Source organism: Ambystoma mexicanum, chromosome 5p (assembly GCF_040938575.1).
Source record: "Ambystoma mexicanum isolate Mex_15411 chromosome 5p, UKY_AmexF1_1, whole genome shotgun sequence".
NCBI lineage: Eukaryota > Metazoa > Chordata > Amphibia > Caudata > Ambystomatidae > Ambystoma > Ambystoma mexicanum.
In genome coordinates this window covers 550,372,823-550,385,755 of record NC_090930.1, presented here as the reverse complement: position 1 = coordinate 550,385,755, position 12,933 = coordinate 550,372,823, and positions in this window count along the sequence as shown.

Here is a 12,933-nt window from a genome sequence, read left to right as displayed (position 1 = left end):
CTGGTTAACCAGTGCTGTCTTGCCACCACAAGCCGTCAGAGGGGTTTAAAGAACACCCTTGACGCCTCCATAGATTCTTTTCATCCTGGGGGGCCTCCCCTTGGATCTCCATCAGTTGAGTCTGCCCCATATTGCTATAGGCTTCTGGTGTGGCTCGTGCTATCATCATTCTCTCATGGGTGCATGCCGCTTGTACTTCCATGATCGTTTCACTCTTGGATGCCATACGCTTGGCTTCCTTGTCTGCTGCATGATTTCCGCGTGACACAAATTCTGACCCTTTGGTGTATGTGGCGCATTTCACGACCGCTATGCCCACTGGGAGCTGTAGTGCCTTTATCAGCCTGTCCAATAAGGATGCGTGCTGCACTGGCGTGCCATCTGCTCGGAGGTAGCCCCTCCTTTTCCAGCGTGCTAGGCCTGTGTGCACTGTAGAGGTCATATAGGTGGAGTCACTGTACACTGTTACTTCCTGGTCTGCATGATTCTCAATGGCGAGTATCAATGCTAGTAGTTCTGCAGCCTGTGCTGAATAATGAGATGGTATTCGTGCACTGACGAGTACTCGAAATTCTCCATTCGCTATGTGTTTTATTACTGCCACGCCTGGATATCTTTGTCCGTCGTCTTGGTCGATTCTTGAAGAACTGCCAATAAAAACGATTTCACCTCTCATCAGGGCATTTTCTTTCACCCTGGGGATTTCATCATAGAATTCTTCATAGTTTGCACAGTCATGTATCGGCTCTCCTTCAGTGTCTGGCTCAGCTATGAATGAAGCTGGGTTTACTGTTTTCCATCGAACTATTTTGATTGATGGGTTAGATATGATCACTTCATAGGCAGATGCTCTTTGAGATGTCAACGTACCCTTTGGTTTCTCCAAAGATGGCAAATAATGAGTGCTCAACATATAACGTCATGGAACATCCCATTACTATGGTTGTCGCCTTCTCTATGGCGAACGCTGCGGCAGCTAAGCTTTGTTCGCATGGGAAGAGTCCTCTCGTGACTGGGTCCAGGCTCCCACTGTAGTACGCCAGGGGCTTGTATCCCAACAAGGTTCTCTGAGCGAGTACTGCTGTCATAACGCTGCCATCGGTGTGTGAGAATAGGTAGAATTCCTCTGAATAATTAGGAATCCCGAGAACTGGGGCTGTACAAATCGCTCTCTTGAGTTCTGTAAACCCATTTTCCATTGCCTCAGTCCATTCAATTTTTTCATTTGTCACCTGGGTCTTGAGCAAGAGCTTGGTATAAGTGCTGTAATCGAAGACCCATGCTCTAACATAATTGCACAGGCCTAAAAGGCTCCGCATTTGCTTTATCGTGAGCGGCTTAGCCGTGTTCATGATAGCTTCAGTCCTTTCTAGGTTCACCTTTTTCCCTTCATGTGAAATTAGCTGGCCTATGTACAGCACTTCCTGTTGACAGTATTGTAGCTTTACCTTGTCAACCTTATATCCTTTCTCAGCCAGTATAGTCAGTAGCTGGACAGAATCGTGCCTGCATTTCTCTTCAGTGGTGCTGCAGATTAGAATGTCATCCACATACTGCAAGACAACAGTATCTAATGCAATATTGCTTAGGTCCATCTGTAGGACTCTGTTGAAAATGGACGGGGACTCACAGTACCCCTGTGGCAACCTTGTGCTTTTCAGACGCATTTGTCTGAATGTATATGACGTCAGATCTTGTGAGTCATGGTGCAACGGGATTGAGAAAAAAGCATTTTTCAAGTCAATCACCGTGAAATATTTTGCCTCGATGAGTATGTTACACAGGATCGTAGATGGATTAGGGACTAGAGGGAACTCAGCTTCAACAATATTGTTTAATGCTCTTAAATCTTGGATTAAACGCCAAGACCCTCCTTTTGATTTCTTGACGGGGTAAATCACTGTATTACAGGGTGATTCTGATGTCACTAGGATGCCCTGATCCATCATGGCGGAAAATGTCTTCGCGATCCCTTCATCCGCTTCTCTGGACATGGGATATTGTCGCGCTCCTGGTAAAATTGCTCCTGGTTTCAGTTTAATTTTCACTTCTCCCACCCCCTTCAGGAGGCCTACGTCATAAGGTCCTGTAGTCCATACTGAGGCAGGCACCTGGGCCATGTCGTCATCAAAGTATTCCGGACGTATCAGTGCCAACATCATTCTCTGAGGCACTTCTCTTTTGATCATTTTCACCCAAAATATGAGACTCACTTCCACCCTCGTCACTTCAGAGTCAGGTTGTTCTTCAAACAGATCATCATCGGTGACGTCAGTCACTCGATACCCTTCTTCAATGGCGATAATCGCGCACCATTGTTTGCCTTCATCATCGTACCCTTCGACCAATGCTACTTTCCCTTGGACTGCTGCAGTATGTATCGTCAAGGGAAATACTTGTCCCTCTTCTTCATGCATAGGTATTCTTGTTCTGAATAGAAACTCATCAGGGGTTCTCATGGTCCTATCTGCAAGGCCTAGCAATCCCGCCATAAGCACACGCATGCCATATGCGAAGACTTCTGGTTCTAATGGTATAGCTCCCATGGCTATGTGCCCTGAGTATGCTTTGATCATTTCGCATACCGTTGAATAATGCATTCCTGTAGTGGAGCATACTATGCCCTCCTCCGTGAACGAGATTGTCATGTTAAATTTTGTCATTAAGTCTCGACCCAAAATGTTTACTGGAGTCTGACGCGAATACAATAAGGGTACATTCATTTCGCACTCTCCTACGGAGACTGGGAGTGCGTCTGTAAAGGGAACTCGACTGTGAGCTCCTGTAAAACTCTGAGTATCTATGGCCTCGCTGGACAAGGAAAACTTGCCCTCCCGTATGCACGAGTGTGTTGCACCCGTGTCAACTAAGAAGGAATATTCTTTACCCCCTATGACGACATTCACCCTTGGTTCCCTGTTAGGGTCTGGTGTCACGGATAGGATAGAGCCCATCTGGGTTCCCAGTGAGCTGTCCTAGTTCATATATAAGTTCGGTCTACTGTACACTTGTGGATTTTCTCCATTCGCAGGGTTGCCTCTCCTTCCGGAGTTTGTGCCCTGAGACATTTCTGGTGGTGCCTTTTGGAATTGCCCTTGTGGCAAGTTCCCCATGCTCGGGGGTTGAACCCCCTGCTGCGCACTCTGCTGCATGCCTGGTGCTTGCTGCTGCACTCTGTGATTCTGTGCACCGCCCTGTTGGGAGATCGCAGGTGGATGCTCCTATTCCTTGGCATTTTGCCACGCGCCTTGGCTTCTGCACGAGCACGCCAAATGCCCTGTCATTCCACACAGCCGACACACTGGCGGTGGTTGAGCTATTTGTTCATTTGACATATCTGGATTGCCCATCTGCACGTTTTGAAAGCCTCCTTGATTACTCTGAATACCTCCCTGATTACTCTGCCATCCTCTCCCTCTAAATCCCCTTCCCCTCGGGTACAATCCTACGTTACCCTGGTTGTTCTGCTGCAGGTTAGCTACCTGTTGTACGTTCTGTTCAGCTGGGCTAGTCAGCATGGCTCCTTCGAGAGCATACTTTGATAATTTCTTTTGCACCAGCTTCGCTTCCTCACCCTTACGAGTTGCCTCCTTTTTTCAATTCTTTTCTTGCAACAATCTACAGTAATGTGCAATAGTCAACTGTATTTCAGCCCAAGGTTTAGCCTCTACACTACCAATTTCTTGAGCTGTTTCTGCACTGGTTCTGGCAACCCTTCGCACAATATGTGGTAAAATACAGTTAGAGATTTCGTCCAAGATTCATGCGTTTCGAGCACCCACGCATCTTTGTAATTCTGGATATAAATCAACAGATCTTCTGACGCCTTCATTTTTCGAGTCATTATAGCTCCCATATCGGAAGTGTCTGGGTGAAGCACTCATAGCGCTTTCCATACTGCTGCTCTGCAATTATTAAATGGTGCTCCGTCGTGGGCAGTGTTAATTATGGTAACACCAGGGTACCCAGCCCATGCCCATACGGCCCATACATCGTATGCTCTCTCACTGAGTGTGGCAATCAGGAGACCTTTAAGGTCCCCTATAGCTAATGTGGCACCCCCTGTCATTTTTTCTAACTCGTGTATCCACTTCCTGGCTCCCGATGTCAGCATTGGAAGCTTGTTTTTCAAGTTCTCTCGATCCATGTGTGGCCATGGAATATATTGTGGTCTTACTCCCCCCTTTTCTAGCAGCGGAAATTGGAATGCGCAGTCTTCCTTCTCTTGCCCCATAGCTCTCCTGTCTATCGCTGGGGTAATATTCCCGCATCGCCGTCTGCCGGGCAATGTCCTCAGCCTGTCTGCATAGGTGGATGCTGACACCCCCCTCTGACACAGGAATGTTCCTTTGTGTCGGTCAGACTGTGCGGTAGACTCTGATATCCTTGGTGCGGACTCACTAGCATCTGACCATCATACCCCTTTGTCCCTTCGGAGCCGCTTTCCGCGCCGTCTCCATTCTTCATTTGCCTCACATTCCGTCTCCTCTCCGGAGTCGGACATTGATTGTTCCCAATTTGCGCAACTCCTCGCGTCATCATCGTTCTTACTAATTTCTAGCCTGTCCTGGGAGAGTCTCCTGCTCCCACTACTTCGGGTGACATCCTCAGTGTCACATAGCTGAGTGCTTTCTAAGCACTCGTCTTCCCTTTCCCTTTGGGATATTGGTTCCAACCCCATTTAATCTTATAATTTATCGATCGTTTCCCCGATGCTTCTGGTGTTGAAGTCATCTTCAATATTTGCCCCACTCGTGCCTGGTACTGAATCGTATGCAGGGTAGAATTATTGAATGTCTTCCCATTCTACAACAGGATTGGGTTTTTTAAATTCCCGCTCCAGATATTCGAGATCGCACGCCCTTTGTCTACGCTTACGTTCCATATCATCATCAAATTCTTTACGCTTCCTGGTCTCTTGTCTGACCATATCTTCTTCTCTTCTTTCATTTCTACGTTCATTTGCCCTTCTAACTTCCTCATCTTCTAGTTTCTTTACTCTTTTTTCACGTACTCTTTGCTCTTCTTCCAACCTTTGCAGGTTCTGCCTGCACTGATCCTAGGCTGCGCTCTATTTGCGACTGAGCGGCTTTCCTTGCTCTTCGCGATATAGCTGTTCTCACCTCAGCCTATCCTTCCTTTTTATTCTCTCGTCCCTGATTTCCTTATCCTTCTCTTTCTCCCTTCTCTGTGTCTCATCAGACTTCTCTATCGGTCTCACATCATCACTTCCTTTTCCATCGAGTTTCAACAATATCTGTCCTCCCATCCATTCATCTTTCGCGAATGCTAGCTCATCAGTTATGTCTTAACTTCCTTTCCATTTCGTCCCCTCTCTCTCTTTATTGAGAGGTGCACTTGTCTGTGTCTGATCCTTCCTCTCATGATTGCATCTCTCCTTGTCCCTTGGGATTGCGCAGGCAAGATTTTTATCCTGATCCTTCCCCTTAATTTCGTCACTACTGTACGTAAGTGACTCATATGCGGGGTTGCTGTACCCTGTAGCTGCCTTGAGCTCTCTTAGTGGGTAGAGTCCCTCTGACTTACTTCCCTCGGTTTCTATTTCAGGCGGGGCTGGTGGCGCTGTAGGCATCTCACCCCCTTCCGTGCATACATTTAATATCCATTCTGCAGGTGGCTCTTCCTCTTTCGACTGTTTGAACATTTTACAAAGTACTAGAACAGCGAGGCGTTTCTCTAGTTTTTTGCCTGTTTATGTGGCATGCAAATAAGTCGTCATATGTTGTAAGACGGCTTTAGACAAGGACCCGTTCTGTGGCAGCGGCTTAAACATCTTGTCGGCGGTACCCTTAACCCACCCTGTACTGTATTTCTTAAACTTGGGTGCATGTTTAGGTAATTGTTTACATAAGTGAGCTAGTGGAGTAATATCTTCCATGCTTGAATTCTGTTTCTAACAATATTTTCATGCAATTTCACCACTCCCAACAATATGAGCGAGCGCCAAATACTGCAAGCTCCAATCCAATCTTTTCCCGCCAACATTTTATATCATCAATTTACTCAAGAGCATCAATTCAGGTGCGATTCCCTCTCAACTATAGAATCGCGTAAAAACCCCTAATCAATTTTAAACATCAAGGAGACAAATTTCTGTACATATGATACATCAACAGAACATGTATGACAAACGTTAAACAGACTAGATAGACACCAGCTGGACACATATATCTCTGCCTTCTAATCAATACCCCGACATGGAGTTTAAACAAACTCCTTTTACGACATCTTTAATCGTCGTAGTAGCCTATTCTTTCCGTACGATTCTTCTGACCGATATATTAAAGCGCAGGAACAAGGCGTATCCTCTCTCTTCTTGGGTGTCTACCCCGGTCTCCTATCTCTTTATCTCAGGTGATCACCCCGGTATCCTCTCTCTTCTCGTGTGTCCACCCCGTTAGTCACTATTTTATTCAGTTATTCTAGAGTCATTATCTCCATATATATATATATATATATATATATATATATATATATATATATACAGTCTTCTCCACTTCTGACAATTTTGTTTTTCCGCCTCCCTCTGTTACCTTTCCCTTACTTGTTCTAATGCCTATAAAAACATTTGCCAAAGCATTGAATTTTTTGTTTCACTCACCGCTCGCATCGTTCCTCTCTGAATCCTTGGGATCACTGCCTCCGTTACCGCCTTTTTTGGTCTTTCGTCTGATTCACTGCCCGCAGGAATGGAAGGGTTTATGTTTTTTAAACGGGTGCCTTCAACCCACTGCAGTTTTTTAGGACAAGTTTATACTATCATTGTCCACAGGAAGCTTCACAGTCTACTCGGCTAAAATGGCGAAGGACTCATGATATTGCCGACGACCTACAGTTACTTCGTGTCGACGGTCAATAGGTGTCTTATCGATAATCAATGTTCAATAGTTGATGGTCAAAACCATCCTCTGCTACCAAGTGTACAGGAGGGCGAGCGACCTCTGACGGGCCCATGGGATCAGAGCTCACCCTCAAGTACCTTAAAACGAAATAACTGCACCTTGAGGAGGATGGGGTGCAGGATTCTCTCACTCCAACACCAATCAATAAGGACAACTGAGTAGTTTGGCAAAGGGAAGTCCGTTTAATGACAAGTACAAAAAACGAGGAAATAACGGCAAGCAACAGTGATGCGATCGCCTGTCTTGCTTCAACTCCCAAATTCTTCATTCAAACAGCAAATCTTATAGGCAAAATTCGTCATCATTTGACGTGTAAAACTCAAAGTTTGTCATGCAATTCTATTGGTCGGAAAAGGTAACTTAAGTATAGGTACTATATCTGTATATGGTAACAAAGTGTGAGGATTGGAGAACTCTTATCGGGTGGGCCTCTACACCCATCCCTCTACATCACTCGTGATAGACGTCACTACAAGTACGACGTCTCATTGGTTCTACTAGCTATAGGACCCTAGATTATTTGGTCTTTTGTGATTGGGTAGGTTACCCCCTAAAGATAAATCTCCACTTTAATTAGCAGCATGCAGAACGGACACCCAGATGTGGAGTGCCCCAAGATTCACCCTGCGTCCCTTCCATCAATCAGTACTTTAGGGCTATGTGTCAATTAGTTGGCTGAGGTTGGCCTCGAAACTGTAGCTTCTTATCAGGAAAAGTTATGGCATCCTCGGGTTCTGGGCGACATCAGACATTGGTACCTCTTTGCGCTTGGCTGGTCATGTGTGCTTCATGTTCCCTCTATTTGTGTATTTGATTCTTCCTTTAGCCTTGCCACCTGCCTGGGATTCCTTATCTCGACCTTCACTGGCTGGCTCTTTGAAGTTGCCGCTCTCCTCCCTTCCTGGGGTTGACCTCGAATTCCCAGGAATGGGCTGCTTCTTCCTGAGTTTCGATTCTGCTCTTTCTTCTGGCTTTGAGCTAGTATCTGAATCCTGGCCTGTTTGTCCTCCACCATCCAGGGCTTAAATCTGCTTTTACTAAATGGAGTCGCACTTGTATAATGTGCTTTTGAGGTAGATATATAGTTGGCGCTTGCCACTCTATCCTTCTACTAAGCATTGCAAGCAGTACCGTTTCCTTAGCTTCTTGTGTTCCAAGCCTATTTACAGGCATTTAGCCAGTTGCATATTTTCATCATTCTTTCATGGTTCCATTCTTTGTGTTGCAACATTGTTTCTTCTTTTAAGTCTATCGCGCCATTATTCCTAAACTTTCGTCTTCACGTGTCATTCTTTGTTTGTCATTTCGTTCATTAGTACGCCTGTCAAGGCCCTTGTGTTGTCACCATTCGTCTGCCATTAAGGCCCTTTGGGTCTCTTCGGGGACAGTTTGTAAGTAGTCTTCATTTCATGCCAGCTGCTGGTACGGTTCTCTCAATGGGTACTGTGCTGCCCATGGTTGTCTGGTTATAGGCACTTCAACAGGTATTGCTCTTCTGATGGGCACTGGGCAGAGTCCTAGTGCTGCTCTCTGTTGGTTTATTTCCTCATGCGTCACATATCTTGGCGAGTATGTTCCTGGCACCTCAAAATGCGGGGCTGGAGTGCAGGCCGTATCTGGGACCTCCTCCGCAGGGGTACAGGGGCGTAGTACACCAGTTGGAGAGGGGGACAGACAGAGTGGAAGAAGAAGTAGCAGGAGTAGGGACGAAGTTAATGAGGGATGGCAGGCGCTCGTTAAAGAGGAGGAGGATGGGTTGAGGACCCTGAACCAAACTAGTGCCAGTGTGATAGGCATTAATGACACACCTGGATGATGTGATGCCCACCAAGAGGACTTCCCATTTGGTGCCACCATTAATGGGTGAGGATGTTAGTGGAGAGAGACTAGAGATGAGATGAGATGTCTGTAGATCTGGAGAAGGGATAGAATAGAGGATATCAGTAAAGATCTGTCTGGAAGTTGCACTGACATAGTTGTCTGTGATGGGTAGGCCAGGGTTAGTGGCCAGGATGTATTTTTTGTGCTTTTTCCTTCCAGATTCTGTGTGAGAGGGAGGGAAGGTGATAGTATCACGGTTAGAAAAGATGGGGGAGATGGTGAGTGCCATAGTGGTGAGGAAAGGAGGAAGAAAGAGAAGGGCTGCACATCAAAGTACTAAAATGGCTCAGCAGATGGCCTAGTAGCCGAGGGAAGCAAGAAACAGATGCACTGTAATGGCAATCAAAGCACACAAAACATACAAAGAGCACCTGAATTCAATTTTGACACAGATACTGTGAGAACACAAAAGAAATTTGCATCACAGGTGTAAGGGCACCTAAATTCGATTTTGACACAAGATAATCTGAAAACACAAAAACAAAATTGCCAGCACAGCTTTTGAAAGGATAAAAAGTGATGTTGGTAGGACTGAGTGAGGTGAAGTAAGGCAAGGAAGATAGAGTGTTGTAGGCACACTGTGGTTCAACGGTTGTTAGAAATCATTGGAGAGGCAGTTCCCAATACTCAGTCATTACTCACTGGCAATCTGCAGGCTGCGTTGAGTTGCGGTCAAAGTTTGTGAAGTATCAGGCTTCCCACCTGTCGGCCACTCCATGCTTTTTATGGGAAAAAGTAGAGGGGCCCTCCGAGTCATCCTAGGCCCGGACAGACACAGACAGGGGCAATTAGAGTGGGCATTTGGAAGGGGCCGGCGTTCGCCTGCCGGCGACCCTGATTGGCCCTGATGTGCTGGGCTCGGCCTATCACAAGGCCCTCATGGAGTCAACCTGCCAAAGCACTCTGGTGCTCATGTGGAGGCAGTCATTTTGGAGCGGTCGCGGAACGGGCAATAAATATATGTCACAATTGCCCAAAATGCAGATGCTGGCACGCGATTTTCAATGACGCATTATTACGTGGATTTTTCAGAAATATAATCGCACCCCACACAGTGGTCAGTCCAAGTGGGCTTACCTGCAAATGGCCGTTGATGTAATATCACAAAAAGACACCTCGTGGTGAGGAGCAAGCTTCTGAGCGAGCTGCTTCCCAAATGCAGCCTCCAATATCCTTGATGGCGCTGATGTCAGGAAGGGAGTGAAAGACTTCATAATGGAGCAAATACACTGTATTCATAAAAATGAATGAGATGTTGTTGTGGACATGTTATTATAACATTTGTGTTTTGTTTATGGTGGGTGAGGACTGTCGTGATGTAACCGCATTACGTGACGTAACATGCTGGGGAAATTACGTCGTCAAGTGCGACGTCACTTCCGAGTGGGGTCAGAGGAAGAACACCGACAACCGTGTCGGTGTGTTCAGGCTCCCGTTACCCTGTCGCTCGCTCCACAGTCTCCCCACGCCTGTGCCCCAACATTGCTAGAATACTGGTGATTTTTAAAACAAAAAGATGTGACCTGTGCATAAAGTCTGTCCAAGGATTTACTCTCTCAATAATATAGGACCGGCATCATGAAGAGAGACTTACAAGGTAATGTTAAGTTTCCGTTATTTGCATGCCGTGCCAACATACTTCCGGTGTAGCCTCATGGCACCAGTTGAAAGAATGCTGCTCTGTGAACAAGGCTGGTGGAAGTAAAGTATTGGACACGTGCGAAACATCTCAAAGCAGAGGAAGGCTCGCACAGGCGACGCAGAGTAAATCTCTGTTTCAAGAACAAGCACCGTGTTTGTGGTTAGAGTACGCAAATAACTAAAATGTAACACTTGCGTGTTGGTTCTCATCAATAGTTCAATTTGCTATCGCTGCGAATGTATTTAGTATGTGCTTTTGTTAGACCCTACACTATTCATATGAGGTGTTCCCATTTTAAAGTTAACCAGTAGTGTTGGAAAATACATCAGCCGGAATGTCATAAGAAAAACAAGTGTAAATAACTCTTAAATGAAGTGGAAGAAAATGTAAATTGTTTGAACATAATTAAGACATTATAAAGCCTAAATGAAACGGAATTTAAGTTATGCGTTTGATCTTCGTTCATTTGACTGTTAACTATTTGCATTCTCACAGAACAAGGCACATTCCATGGCAAGGTGCCTCGGTGGGGCATGGCAACGGCTGCACGTCCAGCGGACATTATTTTACACGCGCAAGCCATGTCATGATGATTGAAAGCATGTGTCGTTCTCATCCTTCGGCCTCTCAATCACAGCTTTCATCGCCTCTTCTCCATCAGCCAGCACCCCCATTCTAAGATACATTTCTTCACGGTCCTGGCCAGACCGCCTCCTCTTGACTTTGTTGCAAGGTACACGGATTTCAACACTGACACGTCGGCGCTTTCCCGCCGAGCTCTCAGGTGCTGGAGCCGTGAAGAATGCCATGCCCCGCCAACCACAAACGCGAGCCTACGCCAGCAGGTTGCTTTATGCCTTTTGCCCCTTGACTGTTAATTCTCTAATCGTCACGTTTTCGAGAAGCACAGCGCCCAGCCCCACATAGCTGTCAACTCACCCACATCCGCAGGTTAACACCTTCATGTGATGTTTCATCCCAACACCTGCGCTGTTGTTGAAATCACCCATATTTGCAATGCTATAAAAACTGTCAGGTGTATTATGGGTAGAAAATGTACATTTCCTCCCAAGTACATCCTTATTTTCCCTGTCGGGGAATAGAAATGATTATTCCTTGTTATTTCCTGACTGTTCCTTAATCTGTATCCGGGCCCTCTCACTTGTTCATTTCAGGCACGCACTGCACTTCCTGTGGTGTCCTTTTGTGGTGTGCATTTGTTTATTAACGACCGGCAGGCATGTTAGCTCAACAAGGACCCACGAATTATCAGTGTGAATAATACAAGTGTATTTTCGTTGCTGACGCCCCAACACTTTCGAATAGAACACACTGTGCTTTTGTATTGTACACACATACTTGCCAACATTCTGTTACCAAAAAGATGTAGGATTTTTTAAGTTTAAAAAATAATTATTTGCATAACAATGACATCACAGGAAAATATAAAACATACATTGCTGGTACCATTGGAACATTCTAAAATACACAACTCTTCAAACAGCACAACAGGGAAAGATGTTCAAATGTTAAACATGTATAATTCTGAATGGTAAGTTAACATAACCTGTACGTTCAAATTCCCTAACCCTCCTACCAAGATCTTGGCACCTAAAGTGTGGCTGCACTCCTGGTGCTCTGTTAATACTACCGATCTAGCCACGCAGATAGCCTCTAGATGCAACTCTGCATTACCTATGTCTCTGTCATTGCTGTCTCATGTGCTTCAAGATACAAGACAAATGTGTCCCTCTGAAACTGGTGCAGCTACGCAGACTGCCCTCCCAGTCATGGTTCTCTGATCAACTGACCGAAGGTCAGACAGACCGAACAAAGCTTATAAATCATGCTTTTCTACTTATTTGGCGGAGATAAAAGCTGCCAAAGCACTCTATTTTTCTCGGAAGATTGAAACAGCTTTGTGTCAACCAAAAACATTATTTTCCATTGTTAAGTCACACTCATCTTCGGACTCTGTTATTTTGAGGGTTAAACCTACACAAGGACTATGTGACGGTCTATCTCACTGTTTTGTTACCAAAATCAATGATATTCTGACTAATATTGCAAAATCCGTACTGATGTCCCCAGGCAATCTGAAGGCTATCTTTACTATCACACAAGCAGAACATACTGCCAAATGGTCCACTTTTCAACCGTTCACAGAAGCAGGAGTTTTAGCAGCCATCCAAAGGAATAAACCCTTCTCCCCGTCTGATGCCATCCCAGTAGAGATCATGAAAGAAATCGCACTGGATTTCTTAGAAGCATTAACTACTGCTGTAAATGACTCATGTCAATCTGGGGTCATTCCACCCGAGCTGAAATCCGCTAGGGTTGTTCCGCTTCTTAAGAAGCCATCACTTGACCCGACTGTCCTAGCTAATTTCTCTCTTCTTTGTTTTCTGTCTAAACTACTCGAATCCTTGGGTGCACCCTTACTTTCGTCCTTTCTCGAAACTTTTAATGTCTTTTACTCTGCACAGG